General features: G+C 37.8%; 1 long non-coding RNA gene across 1 annotated transcript; it reads right to left on the bottom strand.

Moving 5' to 3' along the window:
• Nucleotides 1-363: 363 nt before the first annotated feature.
• LOC149466333 (uncharacterized) lies at nt 364-11,174 on the bottom strand. The gene is made up of 4 exons (XR_016312082.1): nt 11,003-11,174; nt 8,666-8,792; nt 6,025-6,090; nt 364-766 (listed from the first exon to the last, which is right to left on the bottom strand). It is a non-coding gene; the product is annotated as an uncharacterized LOC149466333 (long non-coding RNA).
• Nucleotides 11,175-12,966: the final 1,792 nt, after the last annotated feature.

Below are 12,966 nucleotides of genomic sequence, written 5' to 3'. Positions count from 1 at the left end.
TGTTGTACTCCAGGTCTACCAACTTCAGCATTTTTCTCTGTTTGTGGTTGGTTGCTCCATGCCCATGGCCAGGGCAGAAGGTAGAGGCTTAATGGCTTGCTTTTTTTCTATCAATGCATGCTGTGAAGGCTTTACTGTCCCCAGGGCATTTTTTCTGAGATTAGTTTATTAAAACATACTACACCAGTGAGTTCTTTGCTATGTTTTCATCCATAGCTCAAGCTGCATTTAACACTCAGAACAGAATGACTCATGCCTTATGGTAGGGCTTAGACAGACCAATAGAGCCTCAAAGCAGGTAGTCACTGCTGTGTTGTCTAATGAAGATCTTTTAAAAATAAAGATCATTAAAAAAAACAGCAGTTAAAAAAGCTACAAATGTTTTAATTTTTTAGAACATTTTTAAATAAAGCTGATCCAAAAAATAGAGTTTCTATATAACCACCAACATCTGAATGTAGCTGATAAATAGCATATTTCCATCATGTTATTAGGCAAACATAAAATCCTCTCAAATGTACAGTGCATACAGATATTATGTACGTCATATTGGTATTTATGAAGTGCTCTTGCATTCTCAAATATAAACGGCAGCACAAGGACACAATGTGAAGACTTATTCCATTTCATGAAGATAGGCTAAATGCAGAATGGCATGCTTGCATAATCACAATTCATGGCAAATTTGGTTTAGCAGAGCAAAGCACATCTGAGAATTCCTGCTGACATGTAGATCAGTGTAATCCTCTGCAGACAGCTGAAACATCTGTAAGGGTAGCAAAGAAAAAATTATTTTTTTCTAGCATCACATGAGCACAGCTCTATAGATTAAAATAAATTGTTCCTTTGTGTGTTATGTACATAGAAGAGTCACATTGCACTAGGATAAAACAAGAAGTAATGCGTCACAAGGATTCAACATCTCTTGCAGCTATGGAGACATTTATATGTTTTACAAAATAATTTAACCTAGGGACAAGGAGTCATCTGAAAAAATCAGCAGAATCAGGGCATTTCATTTCTGAATAATCACCTATTGTAGTACTAGTCACTAGTATGCAGAAATTGTTTAGTGCTAGTATTTATACTGTACATCTGTGTAGGGGAACGGTAAGGACCCTAATGGAATATAGCCGCATTCACCATAACAAAATTAGTATTTGTGTTTTACTGATAGTAGACACACATGATTTTTTTTATACTACACATATACAAAATGAACACTTTAAGTGTATCTAAACCATTTTTTGTTTTAAAAGCAAAGGGTTAGAACCTTCAGGGGCAATCTAACAATGGAACCACTTGTTTTGGTGACAACACAGAGCATTTCCCTAACTATGGAGAGATTTTCTCACTCTCCATTTTGTCACAAGACAGGAAGGTAGGGAAAATCACCCCAATAGGATAAACAGGCAACATGAATAAAACTTACAGATTTTACCTATTTCTATCCAAAATTAAAAAAAAATGTTTGGATATTCTTTAAAGGAAAGGTCCCTCCTAAGAAAGGCCAGCAAACACTGCAGCAGTTTTAATACTGATATTGGTTTAACTAGAAATCAATATTTTATCTCCACCTCTCAAGGCACTTAGCTATATCCTGAAAAATGACATAGAAAAGACCATTTCTCATGCAACATCTTTTAACAATATGGAATATCCTCGTCTAAACACACCCTCTCTCTAATCTCCTAGGTCCCAGGCAAATCCCGAGTTACAGCAGTGTTGAAAACAGAAACTTACTTAATATTTCATATCCTCCCAGTTGGCTAATTTATGCAAAATGGAAATATCCCATCTTTAGCTTTCCTGCAAATTGCTGAACCCCAAAAACATCCCTCTAGGCTTGCTTACAAGCAATTTTAGTCTTCATTTGCACCTTCCCATTCATCTCACTTTTCCCTGAACAGTCAAAGCATTTAAAAGCATTTCTACACAATGGAATCCTCCAATCCATACCATTTCACTTCTCTACTAGCTTCTAACTAACTATCTCAATTCAGTTCAATTAAAACATACAAAAAAGTAGCAATAAGGCTTGAATATGACAATAGATTATAAGGAGCAGTTTTACATTGTATACAAACATGAAAAGTTCAAGGTAAAACGATTGAAGGAGTTGTGAAGCCTTGGTCCCTACTAAAAAGAAACTGGCATGTGAAATTATTCCCTTTCTAAATCAAGTAAAGGGGAAGAATGTCACCAGCACACCGAGGGTCTCCAATGTGGGTCCAAAGTGGGTCACATCTTGAAGGGGTCCTGCGAGACTCCGAAACATTGCTCTTGTTATAACTATGTATAGAAAGGAAAATTCTGTTCCCCTCAAAAATGGGACTATGGGGCAGCACTAGTCAATGAGCCAAGATATCAGAGACAAAACATTTTTAAAATTGCAACTGTTTATTTCTACATAGTTCTTAAAAAAATTCTGTAGACATGTTAGCAGTCATAGTTACATGAGATTACATCGACAGTATTTTATAAAACCAATTAATAGTCAAGCATCCGACGCATTTCGAGAATGAAGCTTCCCTTCCTCAGGGATGCAGCTGATGACTATATATATGTTCTGTATATTTAAACAGAGTGATCTGACCAACTATGTGCTTTAAAATCAAGTGATGTAAAAATGCTGAGAGCTGATGTTGTCTGGGCACTCTATCATCAACCAGTGCCACTGGGGTCACCCCATACAGCTGGGAACAAAGTCCACACCCAAGGTTGAAGACCTATAATTTTCTATGATGGTTTTAATAAAATATATGGAGCCAAACAAGTCCAGTTAGTGAGTGGAAAGTAATTCTATACTGGCTAAGATAGGTGAAGATGGAAAAGGGCACTGTGTATTGGGAGATTATTTGTAGAGAGGCTGAGATGTTGCTCTCCAAACCAGGGCCATGAAGTCTTTTGTGGATGGTGAACAGCCCATATAATAAGGCAACGTGGTGTGTCCATGCACAGCAAGGCCTTCTACGGAATATCAAATGCACACATAATGATTTCTGAATATCATCAGATGTATATCAAATTAATGTCAAAAGCAAGTTACGTTTGCCCATTAACACAGGTCTTCAGTTTTTCAAAGTATCATTAGTCAGACAATGCATAATACCCCATCTCAACTGATACGGGGTCATTATACTCTCATCAGTAAGGGTGCCAATTGTGGGGAATAAATGGAGACCTTATGATTTTTTTGTTTTTCTTGATTAATAATATTGTCAACAAGGGCAATTTTTACTGTCCAAGTTAGGGCAGTACACTGGTGTGATCAAACTATTCCTATAGTAGCAGAATGAGCTAGTGGCCGCAGACATACATATACAAGATCAGCTTGCCCTATTTTAAACCCTCAAAATATTTCATTATTTTTTTGTAGTTAGCGATGAGGACCACAGGACATGTGTTCATTATAGACCTCAGAACTCTCAAAGCTTTCATTGGGGATCAAAAAGTGGTCATCACTAGCTACTAGCTTACTTTCAGTCTTTTTACTTCTCTGTACATTACCATCCTGACACATGGTCACAGATTCACAAAATTAAACTCACCCTACTTAGATGATACAAAGACTAATTGCATTCAATGTTCAAAGCCAAAAAATATCAGCAATTTTCTATTTTTTATTTTTCTGACCTGTGAATCTCTGGAGAGAAAAGAAGAAAGAGTATGTATTAAATATATATGGAAATATCTTACATCTGGTCTATGGTAAGCAGGGTCTGTAAATCCCGTTCCTAAGCCCCATCTTTCACAGCATCCATATTTTATACTTTAGTTGAAGAATCTTGGTTCTAATTTACTCTTTAGGTATCTGGCTGCGCTAAACACCTGAATATTCCTACAGCTATAACATGCCTGCTGAGTCTGAATATACAAATATGAAAAATGAATTCAGTAAGTGAAGATACATACACCTGGTCTTACTGATGATTTATTATGGCTTTGCGTCTTCCATTTTTTATTGGTAGAACCACAGCAAACAAGTCTTTTAAACTGTATCCTAATTACATAGCCTGTTAATCAGTACGAACTGGGCCAGACTGGTTCACACATCCTTATTCTATAAGAGTCTAATCTGTCTTTTTAAACAAGGCATTCCCATCCTCCAAGCTACATACAAGAGGAGTATATACATGTGCATTTGACAAGCACTACTTTTAATTTAAAGTGCATCTGTAGCAGCATAATTGGATTTTGCAAAAGCATTTGTCACAGTTCCCCACACACGGCTAGTAAGATAAAGTCTACAGGCTTGGAAAAATCTGTATGTAAATGGATAGAAAACTGGCTAAAAGATCGTATTCAGAGAGTAGTGGTTAATGATTCATACTCTGAATGGTCTAGGGTTGTCAGTGGTGTACCCCAAGGTTCAGTGTTGGGACCCTTACTTTTTAATATATAAATAAATGATATAGGGTCTGGGATCAAAAATCCCATTTCAGTCTTTGCAGATGACACCAAGCTGTGCAGTGGAATAACGTCCTTACCGGATGTCTGCAACTTACAAGCCAACCTCAATGCACTGTTTAATTGGGCAACTATGGGGCAAATGAGGTTTAATGTTGATATGCATGTATCATACATACTAGGGGGGGGGTACAATTGGGGGAATCAATGGTGGAGAAGGATCTGGGAGTTCTGGGAGATCACAAGCTTAATAATGGCATGCAATGCCAAGCTGTGGTTTCTAAAGCGAGCAAAATCCTCTCTTGTATTAAAAGAGGTATAGACTCCAGAGAGAGAGATATCATATTACCCCTGTACAAATCATTAGTAAGACCTCATCTGGAATATGCAGTTCAGTTTTGGGCACCAATTCACAAAAAGAACATTGGGGAACTGGAGAAAGTACAGAGAAAGATAACCAAACTGATAAGCGGCATGGAGGAGCTCAGCTATGAGGAAAGATTAGAGGAACTGAATTTTTTCTTTCTTGAGAAGAGGAGATTAAGGGGGATATGATCTCCATGTATAAATACATCAGTGGTTCATATAGTGAACTTGGTGTAGAGTTATTCACCCTGAGGTCATCACAGAGGACAAGGGGGCACTCTTTACGTCTGGAGGAAAAGAAATTTAATCTCCAATCATGGAAAGGTTTCTTCACAGTGAGAGCTGTGAAAATGTGGAATAGACTCCCTCAAGAGTTGGTTCTGGCCAGCTCCGTGGATTGCTTTAAAAAAGGCCTGGATTATTTCCTAGATACGCAGAATACAACTGGATACTAACATTTATAGGCAAAATTGATCCAGGGAATATCCGATTGCCTCTCGGGGGATCAGGAAGGAATTTTTTTCCCCTGCAGGAGCAAATTGAGTCATGCTGTGCTGGGTTTTTTTTGCCTTCCTCTGGATCAACTGTGGGTATAGGATTATAACTTTTTTCTTTAATGCTTGAACTGGATGAACTTTTGTCTTTTTTCAGCCAGACTAACTATGTAACTATGTAATTGCATAATTATTGAATGCAAATGGTTAAAATCCCTGCTTTATTTTGCTTTCTTTGATCTGTTGGGTTTAAATGACACTAAATAATCCTTATTCTCCAAAAATAAGCCATAAATATTCACTAATGTATTTTTATTCAATTATTCCTTACTTTGTTTTTCAGCTTCCCTGTAATGTCGTCAGCGTCAAAACTTCCCCTTTTCCCTCACACTTCTGTTTGTTTGGAATGAAGAGTACACATTACTTGCTTTCATGTACACCTTTCTATGCATACTAAAGATCCCTTGCTCTTGGGAGCAAGCAAGGGAGGGTGGCTACATACAGTGGGACAATGAAGAACGAACATAGCCACCTTCTAGTAGTTTCACTGTATAACATCACCATTGGAATAACAATACGAACACTAATTATTCTGATAATCCAATATAAGCTTAGTTGAAATATCCTCTTTCATATTGTGAGTGCTGACTGTCTGCTGGCCATCTCATTCCACAACTTCCTTGACTGCCTTACATGCTTTGCAGCTCATCCTCTGTTCACTTTCAATTTCTAAGGACTACATATCCCATAGTACCTTGTTGTCCGCAAGCAGTGATTCCTGTACTGACTCCGCCTCCTGGAACTCCTCCTCTCAGCACTTCTGTAATACAGATGGCAGGCTCTGTGAAATGTGTGACACTGCAATGCCTACTCACAGGGCATAGCAAATATACGTAACACAATTCAAGGAAGAACCTGTGTGGGATTCTTCACAAAGTGAGTTTAAAAACTTCAAGATCATTCAGATTAATAGGAGTAGGCTTGAAAGAATTGAAATACAATGTGGAAATATATGATTTTACATTTTGACAATGCATTAGCATATGGGTACTGCCATGATGTGGCTGAAAGTAGCTTAGCTTTGATGAATATATAAGTTTATTTTGACCCTGTTTACCTGATGCTGGGTTCCTTACAGTCCAGATACTCAACCACCCAGGAGATCCAATGATATCCTGCTGAGATCCACTTCTCTGCAGAGGCCCCTTGGGCTGCCGGCTCTTCCAGGCTCAGGCACAGCCTCCAAATGGCACACCACTTCTTTAGTGGATTGACTTTTATGCTCCCAGTGCAGGTTACATATCTCAGGAGGCACTGTTGTCATTCACCTAGGTGAGGAGGGAAGATGGGGGGTGGGCCGAAATATATTCCTTAACCGCTTTCCCGCCTCACTATAGCAGATATACTGCTAAAGGGTGGCAGGGGTGCGCAAAATCACGTACATATACATGATTTTGCATTTCCGGGTAGGAGGCTTGCACGAGCCGTAAGCGAGCCCTACCCACGCCGCCATTCGTGGCCGTGGCTGTCAATCACCGGGTTCCAGTCGGTGGTTACCCGCGGAGCGCCCGGTGATTACTGAGCATCTCCAACAGGGAGGAGGACTGTTTTGTTTACAGCTTCCTGTCAGCTTGGGCACACTGCTCTGGATATCTGTGCACTGCACAGTTAACCAGAGCAGTGTGATTACAGTGAAGCACACAGACACCACCCCCCAGTAAAACACTTCCTTCGCACAGTTAACCCTTTGATTGCCCCTCATGTTAACCCCTTCCTGCCAGTGCCATTTGTAAAGTGTCAGTGCTTTTTTTATAGCACTGATCACTTTATTGGTGTCACTGGGGATGTCAGTGACACCAAGTCAGTTCCTCCAGAAAATCACAGCTGCAGGGGTATCCAGGGGCATGGGTAGGGAGGGGGTTCATACAGAGGAATGAACATAGCAGTCCCCAGCACAAGGGATACTTTTCATTCAATGAAAGAACCATCTCTGGTGCTGATTTAAAAAAAGAAATTATTCACTAAATTTATATGGTAACTCCAACTTTGTTGAGAAAAACACAAACCCCTCTGGGTGATCAATGTACATTGTAATAATTTTAAAAACCTTGTAGCAAATTCCTAACTTGTGTTGCTGTGAAGAAATTACCCTTTGTTTCACCGGACTGATCGCATACACATTCTGAATGGGAGTGACTGGTTCATTATAAATCAGCTGATGCGCTTTCTGTGTTCTAATAAGAAAAGTTGCAGTGTCTGCCTCCCTTGAGAAGTGATTAACCCTTGGGGAGTATCAAACCAAAATGTACATTTCTATTGCAATAGGGTGCCTAAAATCTGACTTTTATCTTAGTGCAGACTTTTTGGAAAATTAGTGAGCCACACAAGCAGGAGATTACATTTTTAGAGTACAGTACACCAACTATGTACAGAACACCTCCAGTTTGCCATATTGTATGAAACACAGAGCTGCAGAAAATGAGAGGCACTTTTTAACAACATTGAATTATCACATGACTTGTGTAGCAACTGCATATGCTATTTCATTTATTAATTTATTTGCTATATTTTGTTCCACAAAAGTGGAGTTACCCTTTAAGCTTTAATTTTTCTAAAGTATGAAGCACGCAGTTAGCATCAACTATTTACAAAGAGCAGTGACTTTCCCGAAGATTTCAAATCAAATGGCAATTATGTACATTTAGAATCCTACTGTTTGCATGTCATTCTCAAACATTTACTACTGCATGACTGAACTCTGCAGTTAAATATACAATCTGTGCCATTAATGGGATCTGTTTGGTGTGCACATTTACAGTACATGGCTGTGTTCTCACAGTGAATAAATGGCAGCGATATCCGTGTGTATTTAGGTCTGAGGAGATGCTGAAGAGAGTCAGCAGGTGGCATTATGGGTCAGTGGATATAAAAGGTTCTTTTTACTTCTTTGTTACACGGTAGCTACAAAAGCATTGATCTGCCACATGCTCCCTCTGTCAGCAAATTCTCTTTCAGGACACACGTCCCCTCCGGCATTTTCCATTTCTAGGTGACAATGCATACAATCATTTCCTACATACAGTATGTTCTAGAAAATGCAGTTTACGTAGGATAAATAAGGGCCTGGTCAAATCATTTGTTGCTCTCGTCAGGGAAATTCATAGATTCCTATTTTCCCAGGGCTCTTGGAATTTGGTAAAGAAAATGGTGACCTTTATAGTAGCATTATCATAAGTGTAAGATTTAAAGGGCTGTACAGAGGGAAATAAAGAGGTTATTTTCGCCAAAAGTATAATAGCTGATTGTCTGGATGTCCCTCGCTTCAATACTTTGAGACATGGACCAAGAACAAGCATTCACCTGAAGAAAGGTATTATTAAGTCAGAACTCCTAACCTTCATATTTGTTCCAATTCAATGACTTGAAAAGTACAGAATCAGCAAGGCAGCCAGGAAAATAGTATTTGCAGTAGGAAAGGTCAGCACTTGCAGCCTCCATTCTTCCTCATCAATAAAACCAACTCTATAGAAAAATAGACGTTGTTAGGCATTTCAGCACATGCAGCTAAAGAATAAATCAACCACAAGAAATAGAAAAATAGATGTCATATATATTTACCATATACCAAATCCCTGGGAGTATCAACTTAGTGCCATCTAACATAAAAATAACAGTCCTAGTGTGTACAAAATCCAGAGACATGTCTGTGACGGACCGCCTGGTACCCTGCCTGGGTGCTTCCATCAGAGCACTGCTGCTGGGATACAGGACCAAGTTATTATAGCTGAGCATCACACCCAAGAACTAGACGACACTAGCTTAGGTGCAACTGGAACTCTTTATTGAACAGAAATACAGATTGTTATACACTTCAGAAATAGGGACAGTCCCTACATGAACAATAAAAAAAAATTGCACATTGGGATAAACATCCCGCACTGATTAGGTAACTAGGTCAAGTTGACACAAGACTAATCGCATCATGTAGGAACCTCCAGGAGGACTATCCAACAGGCAGAAACAATAGGTAACTCAATTAACTATGGGACAAAGACACAATAGTAAACACAACACACCTTAATAAACAGATTACAGCAAGAGACTTCAGCATCAGGTTGTTTTGAGCTGATTATAGTAACATCTGCTTAGAGTATCTAGGAGGGATGGTTGAAGCAGTCAATGCTGGTATGGGCACTGTTCCTCCAGTTCTGTGTGTTTTAGGGAGACATGGACTTGAATCTGAAGTAAAATTACTCTAAAATTTCCCCGAAGCACACATCTCCAACCTCAAATGCAAGGGCCCATAGTTAGTTGGCAAGAGGCTAGCCTGCAGTCTCCTCCAAAAGACCCTATCCCTGTTGGGTTTGTCTACCAGCAATCATAACAACACAGTGGATATGTGATGACAAAAAGATATCACCATAGCTCAGCAATTACTACCATATATTATACATAATTACAAAAATTGTCCATGCATTTTCACAGGTCTTGCTTGCTTCTTCAGGATGAGGGAAACCCATGTTACATCATATTATTTCATAAAGTTCATCCATATGTCAACATGTGTACAAACAGATCAGTATCTGAGAATCATTTCATTAAAACATAGTCACATGCCACTATGTATAAACACAACCCATGTGGATCTCCATTCACCAGCCATCACCCCAAAAGTGAGAGAACAGGCATCTGTCTGTCTGGGTTGATGGCTACAAACAGGTCCTTAACAAGGTAAAAACAAAATATGCAGCGTTATTGCTATTGAATGAATTAACTATGCTGTATGTGATCAGATTAAAATTACTGTCCAGAAGTTTTCCACAAATATAAAAAAATAAAAACAAAACATGTTTATATCCTACTAGCATACAGTGAATCAAAAATCACAAAACACATATCAAAGTCCCATAAAGTGGCAGTGAAACATTTTAATATAATCACATATAATTTATTTAATAGAAATAGCATGCAATTTTTGTTTCTTGTTTGTTTCACACTGTGCATCATGTGCTGTGCAAGCTGCTTTTCTAGATATTTAAAGCCTTTGGTGCTACTTCTATACACTAGGCACGTAACAAGGGCCGCTCTACCAGCTTGGTTGGGAGAGAGCCCATGGTAACGGCCTGTTTATGGTCACTAACCCAAAGGGACAGGTGTCTGTTCTTCCTTTTTGGGGTGTTGGCCAGTGGGTGTAGATGAGAATTTGTCAATGGTAGCTGCCATTTTGCCTTCAGTACAAGTTTCCATTAAGGTGCAGCTAAGGGTAACTCACCAGTGTCCCCGTTGGAAGATTTTCTGGGGACAAGCCAAAATTTGGGGTTTTCTTTTACTTTCACTTTCAATGATAATGGTAAACAGGACAAATAGAGAGGGTGAATCTCTCTAATGGGGACACACTGCAAAATATACCAGCTGTTCTAATCTCTCTCCGTTCTATGCAAAATTAAAAACAAGTTCTGCCTTCCGTTATACTTAAACTAATTAAAATTATTTGGTAATTAATTGTACACAGGAAAAATATATTTAATTGGAAAGAAGGTAAAAACAAGGAAAGGAGGAAGAAGAATATAATATTACAACAATAACTTGCTCTCCTGTAAATACATTTAATAATTACTATTTAGGGTTGTGAACGCTGCCAATTCATATCACAAAAATAAAGTTAAAATAACACAGAAGAAAAAAAACTTCAGATTTCACTGGAATATTCTTTTTACCAGCAACAATAATACCTTGGGGGCCTGAAAATGACGAGATGAAATTTCCTCCTTGGATATTCTCATGTCCTCATTCAGTGAACAGATAAACTGTTCCTTGGGATGAGCTTTGCATCTGGCTGCAGTAATGAGGAATTTCTGGCAGACTGCTATAACAGCATAGTGAGGCATGTCACGCGTCCTCATGTCTCTGATAGACGAAGCAAGTGAGAAAAAGGTAAAGGGAGCTTATTTATTTAGCTGTCCTGTCAATTGCTGTGTAGCGGCTGCCAGCTAAGTTAGAAAATGCTCAGTAAAGTGTTCACACAGACTGCATTTCAGAGATCCTATGGAGAAAATGATATTATATCTAAAATTCACTGTACGTATATATTTGTAGCGTACTCATTAATTTTTTCCAAAGCCATAATCGTGCCAAACATGTTAAGAGTAAAAAAGTGTTCATTAATTCTTATTTTACAAAAAAGACTGAATTAAGATAGTAATTTAGGAACATGTAATCATTGTTATGAGTAAGAGTAAAAAAGTGTTCATTAATTCTTATTTTACAAAAAGACTGAATTAAAATAGTAATTTAGGAACATGGAATCATTGTTATGAGTAAGAGTAAAAAAGTGTTCATTAATTCTTATTTTACAAAAAAAAGACTGAATTAAGTCAGTACTTTAGGAACATGTAATCATTGTTATGTGTGATAATGCGATATTGTGTGATGAAACACTCATTTTAACACGGCGTTTATAACAAGCTTAAGGGAAGCCTTAAAGCTGTACATGATGTTGTTAAACAGTTTGATTTTCAAAGACTAGCCACAGTGACAGTGTACACTGGCAGAACGTATTTGGCTGTGGAATTGATTTCTTTTTTCTTTTACAATTAGCTTGGCTTACATACAGCAGCAGCACCTCAATCTGATTCATTTCAGTTTTAACCAATTCCGAGCACTTTCACCACCTTTCTACCCAGGCCAATTTTCAGCTTTCAGCGCTGTCGCACTTTGAATAACAATTGCATGGTCATGCAACATTGTACCCAAATTAAATTTTTATCTTTTTTTCCCACACAAATAGAGCTTTTTTTGGTAGTATTTAATTACCACTTTTTCATTTTATGCTAAATCAAAGAAAAAACAGATCATTTTGAAAAAAAATGTGTTTTTCTTCATTTCTGTTATAAAAGTCTGAAAATAAATGATTGTTCTTCATAAATGTAGGGCAAAAATGTCTTCTGCTACATTTCTTTGGTGAAAATAGCCCAAATCAGTGTTTATTATTTACTTTGTAGGAAAGTTATATAGTTTACAAATTATGGTATAGATATCTGAAAATTTATCAGTCATGATGTACTGACGGCCTATCTCATTTCTTGAGGGCCAAAAATATCAGGACAGTACAAATATCCTCCAAATTACCCCTTTTTAGAAAGTAGACAGTCAAAGGTGTTTAGTGAGAGGCATGGCACATTTTTAAAGTTGTATTTTTTTGTTATAATCTTTTGGAAAATGAAGAAATAAAAAAAAACATTTTTCACAATTTTTTTTTTTTTACATACTATTACCAGTGCAGTACAGCACAATCATACAAGTGGTGTGGTGGTGATCAGGGACTGGTGACAGTATGAAAACATTTTTTTTTTTTTTACATTTTCTTTTTCTTTATTTAACAATTTTTTATAAAACAAACTGTTACCAGAGCAATACATAGAATATCATAAAAACATTGTACTACTCTGAGGAAGTGATTAGGATCTTGTTTTCACATCATGATTGCTTAAAGCAGTGAATGTCATTGCTTTAAGGAAGCATTTTACTGAATGAAATTGATTCATTCAGTAAATATTGTTTTGATTAGCTGTGATTGGCCACAGCTAATCACATGGTACAAATGGACTGTGACTGGCTCTTTCTGTACCATGTGATCACTGTGACCACTCACAGGTAGCAACACAATTGCACACGTTAAATGGCATGAAAGGAAGCC

This window comes from Staurois parvus, unplaced genomic scaffold, assembly GCF_062004578.1.
Source record: "Staurois parvus isolate SC_StPar_1 unplaced genomic scaffold, SC_StPar_1.0 ptg000131l, whole genome shotgun sequence".
NCBI lineage: Eukaryota > Metazoa > Chordata > Amphibia > Anura > Ranidae > Staurois > Staurois parvus.
The sequence above is the reverse complement of the archived record's forward strand: the minus strand, read 5'-3'. Positions and strand labels throughout refer to the sequence as shown.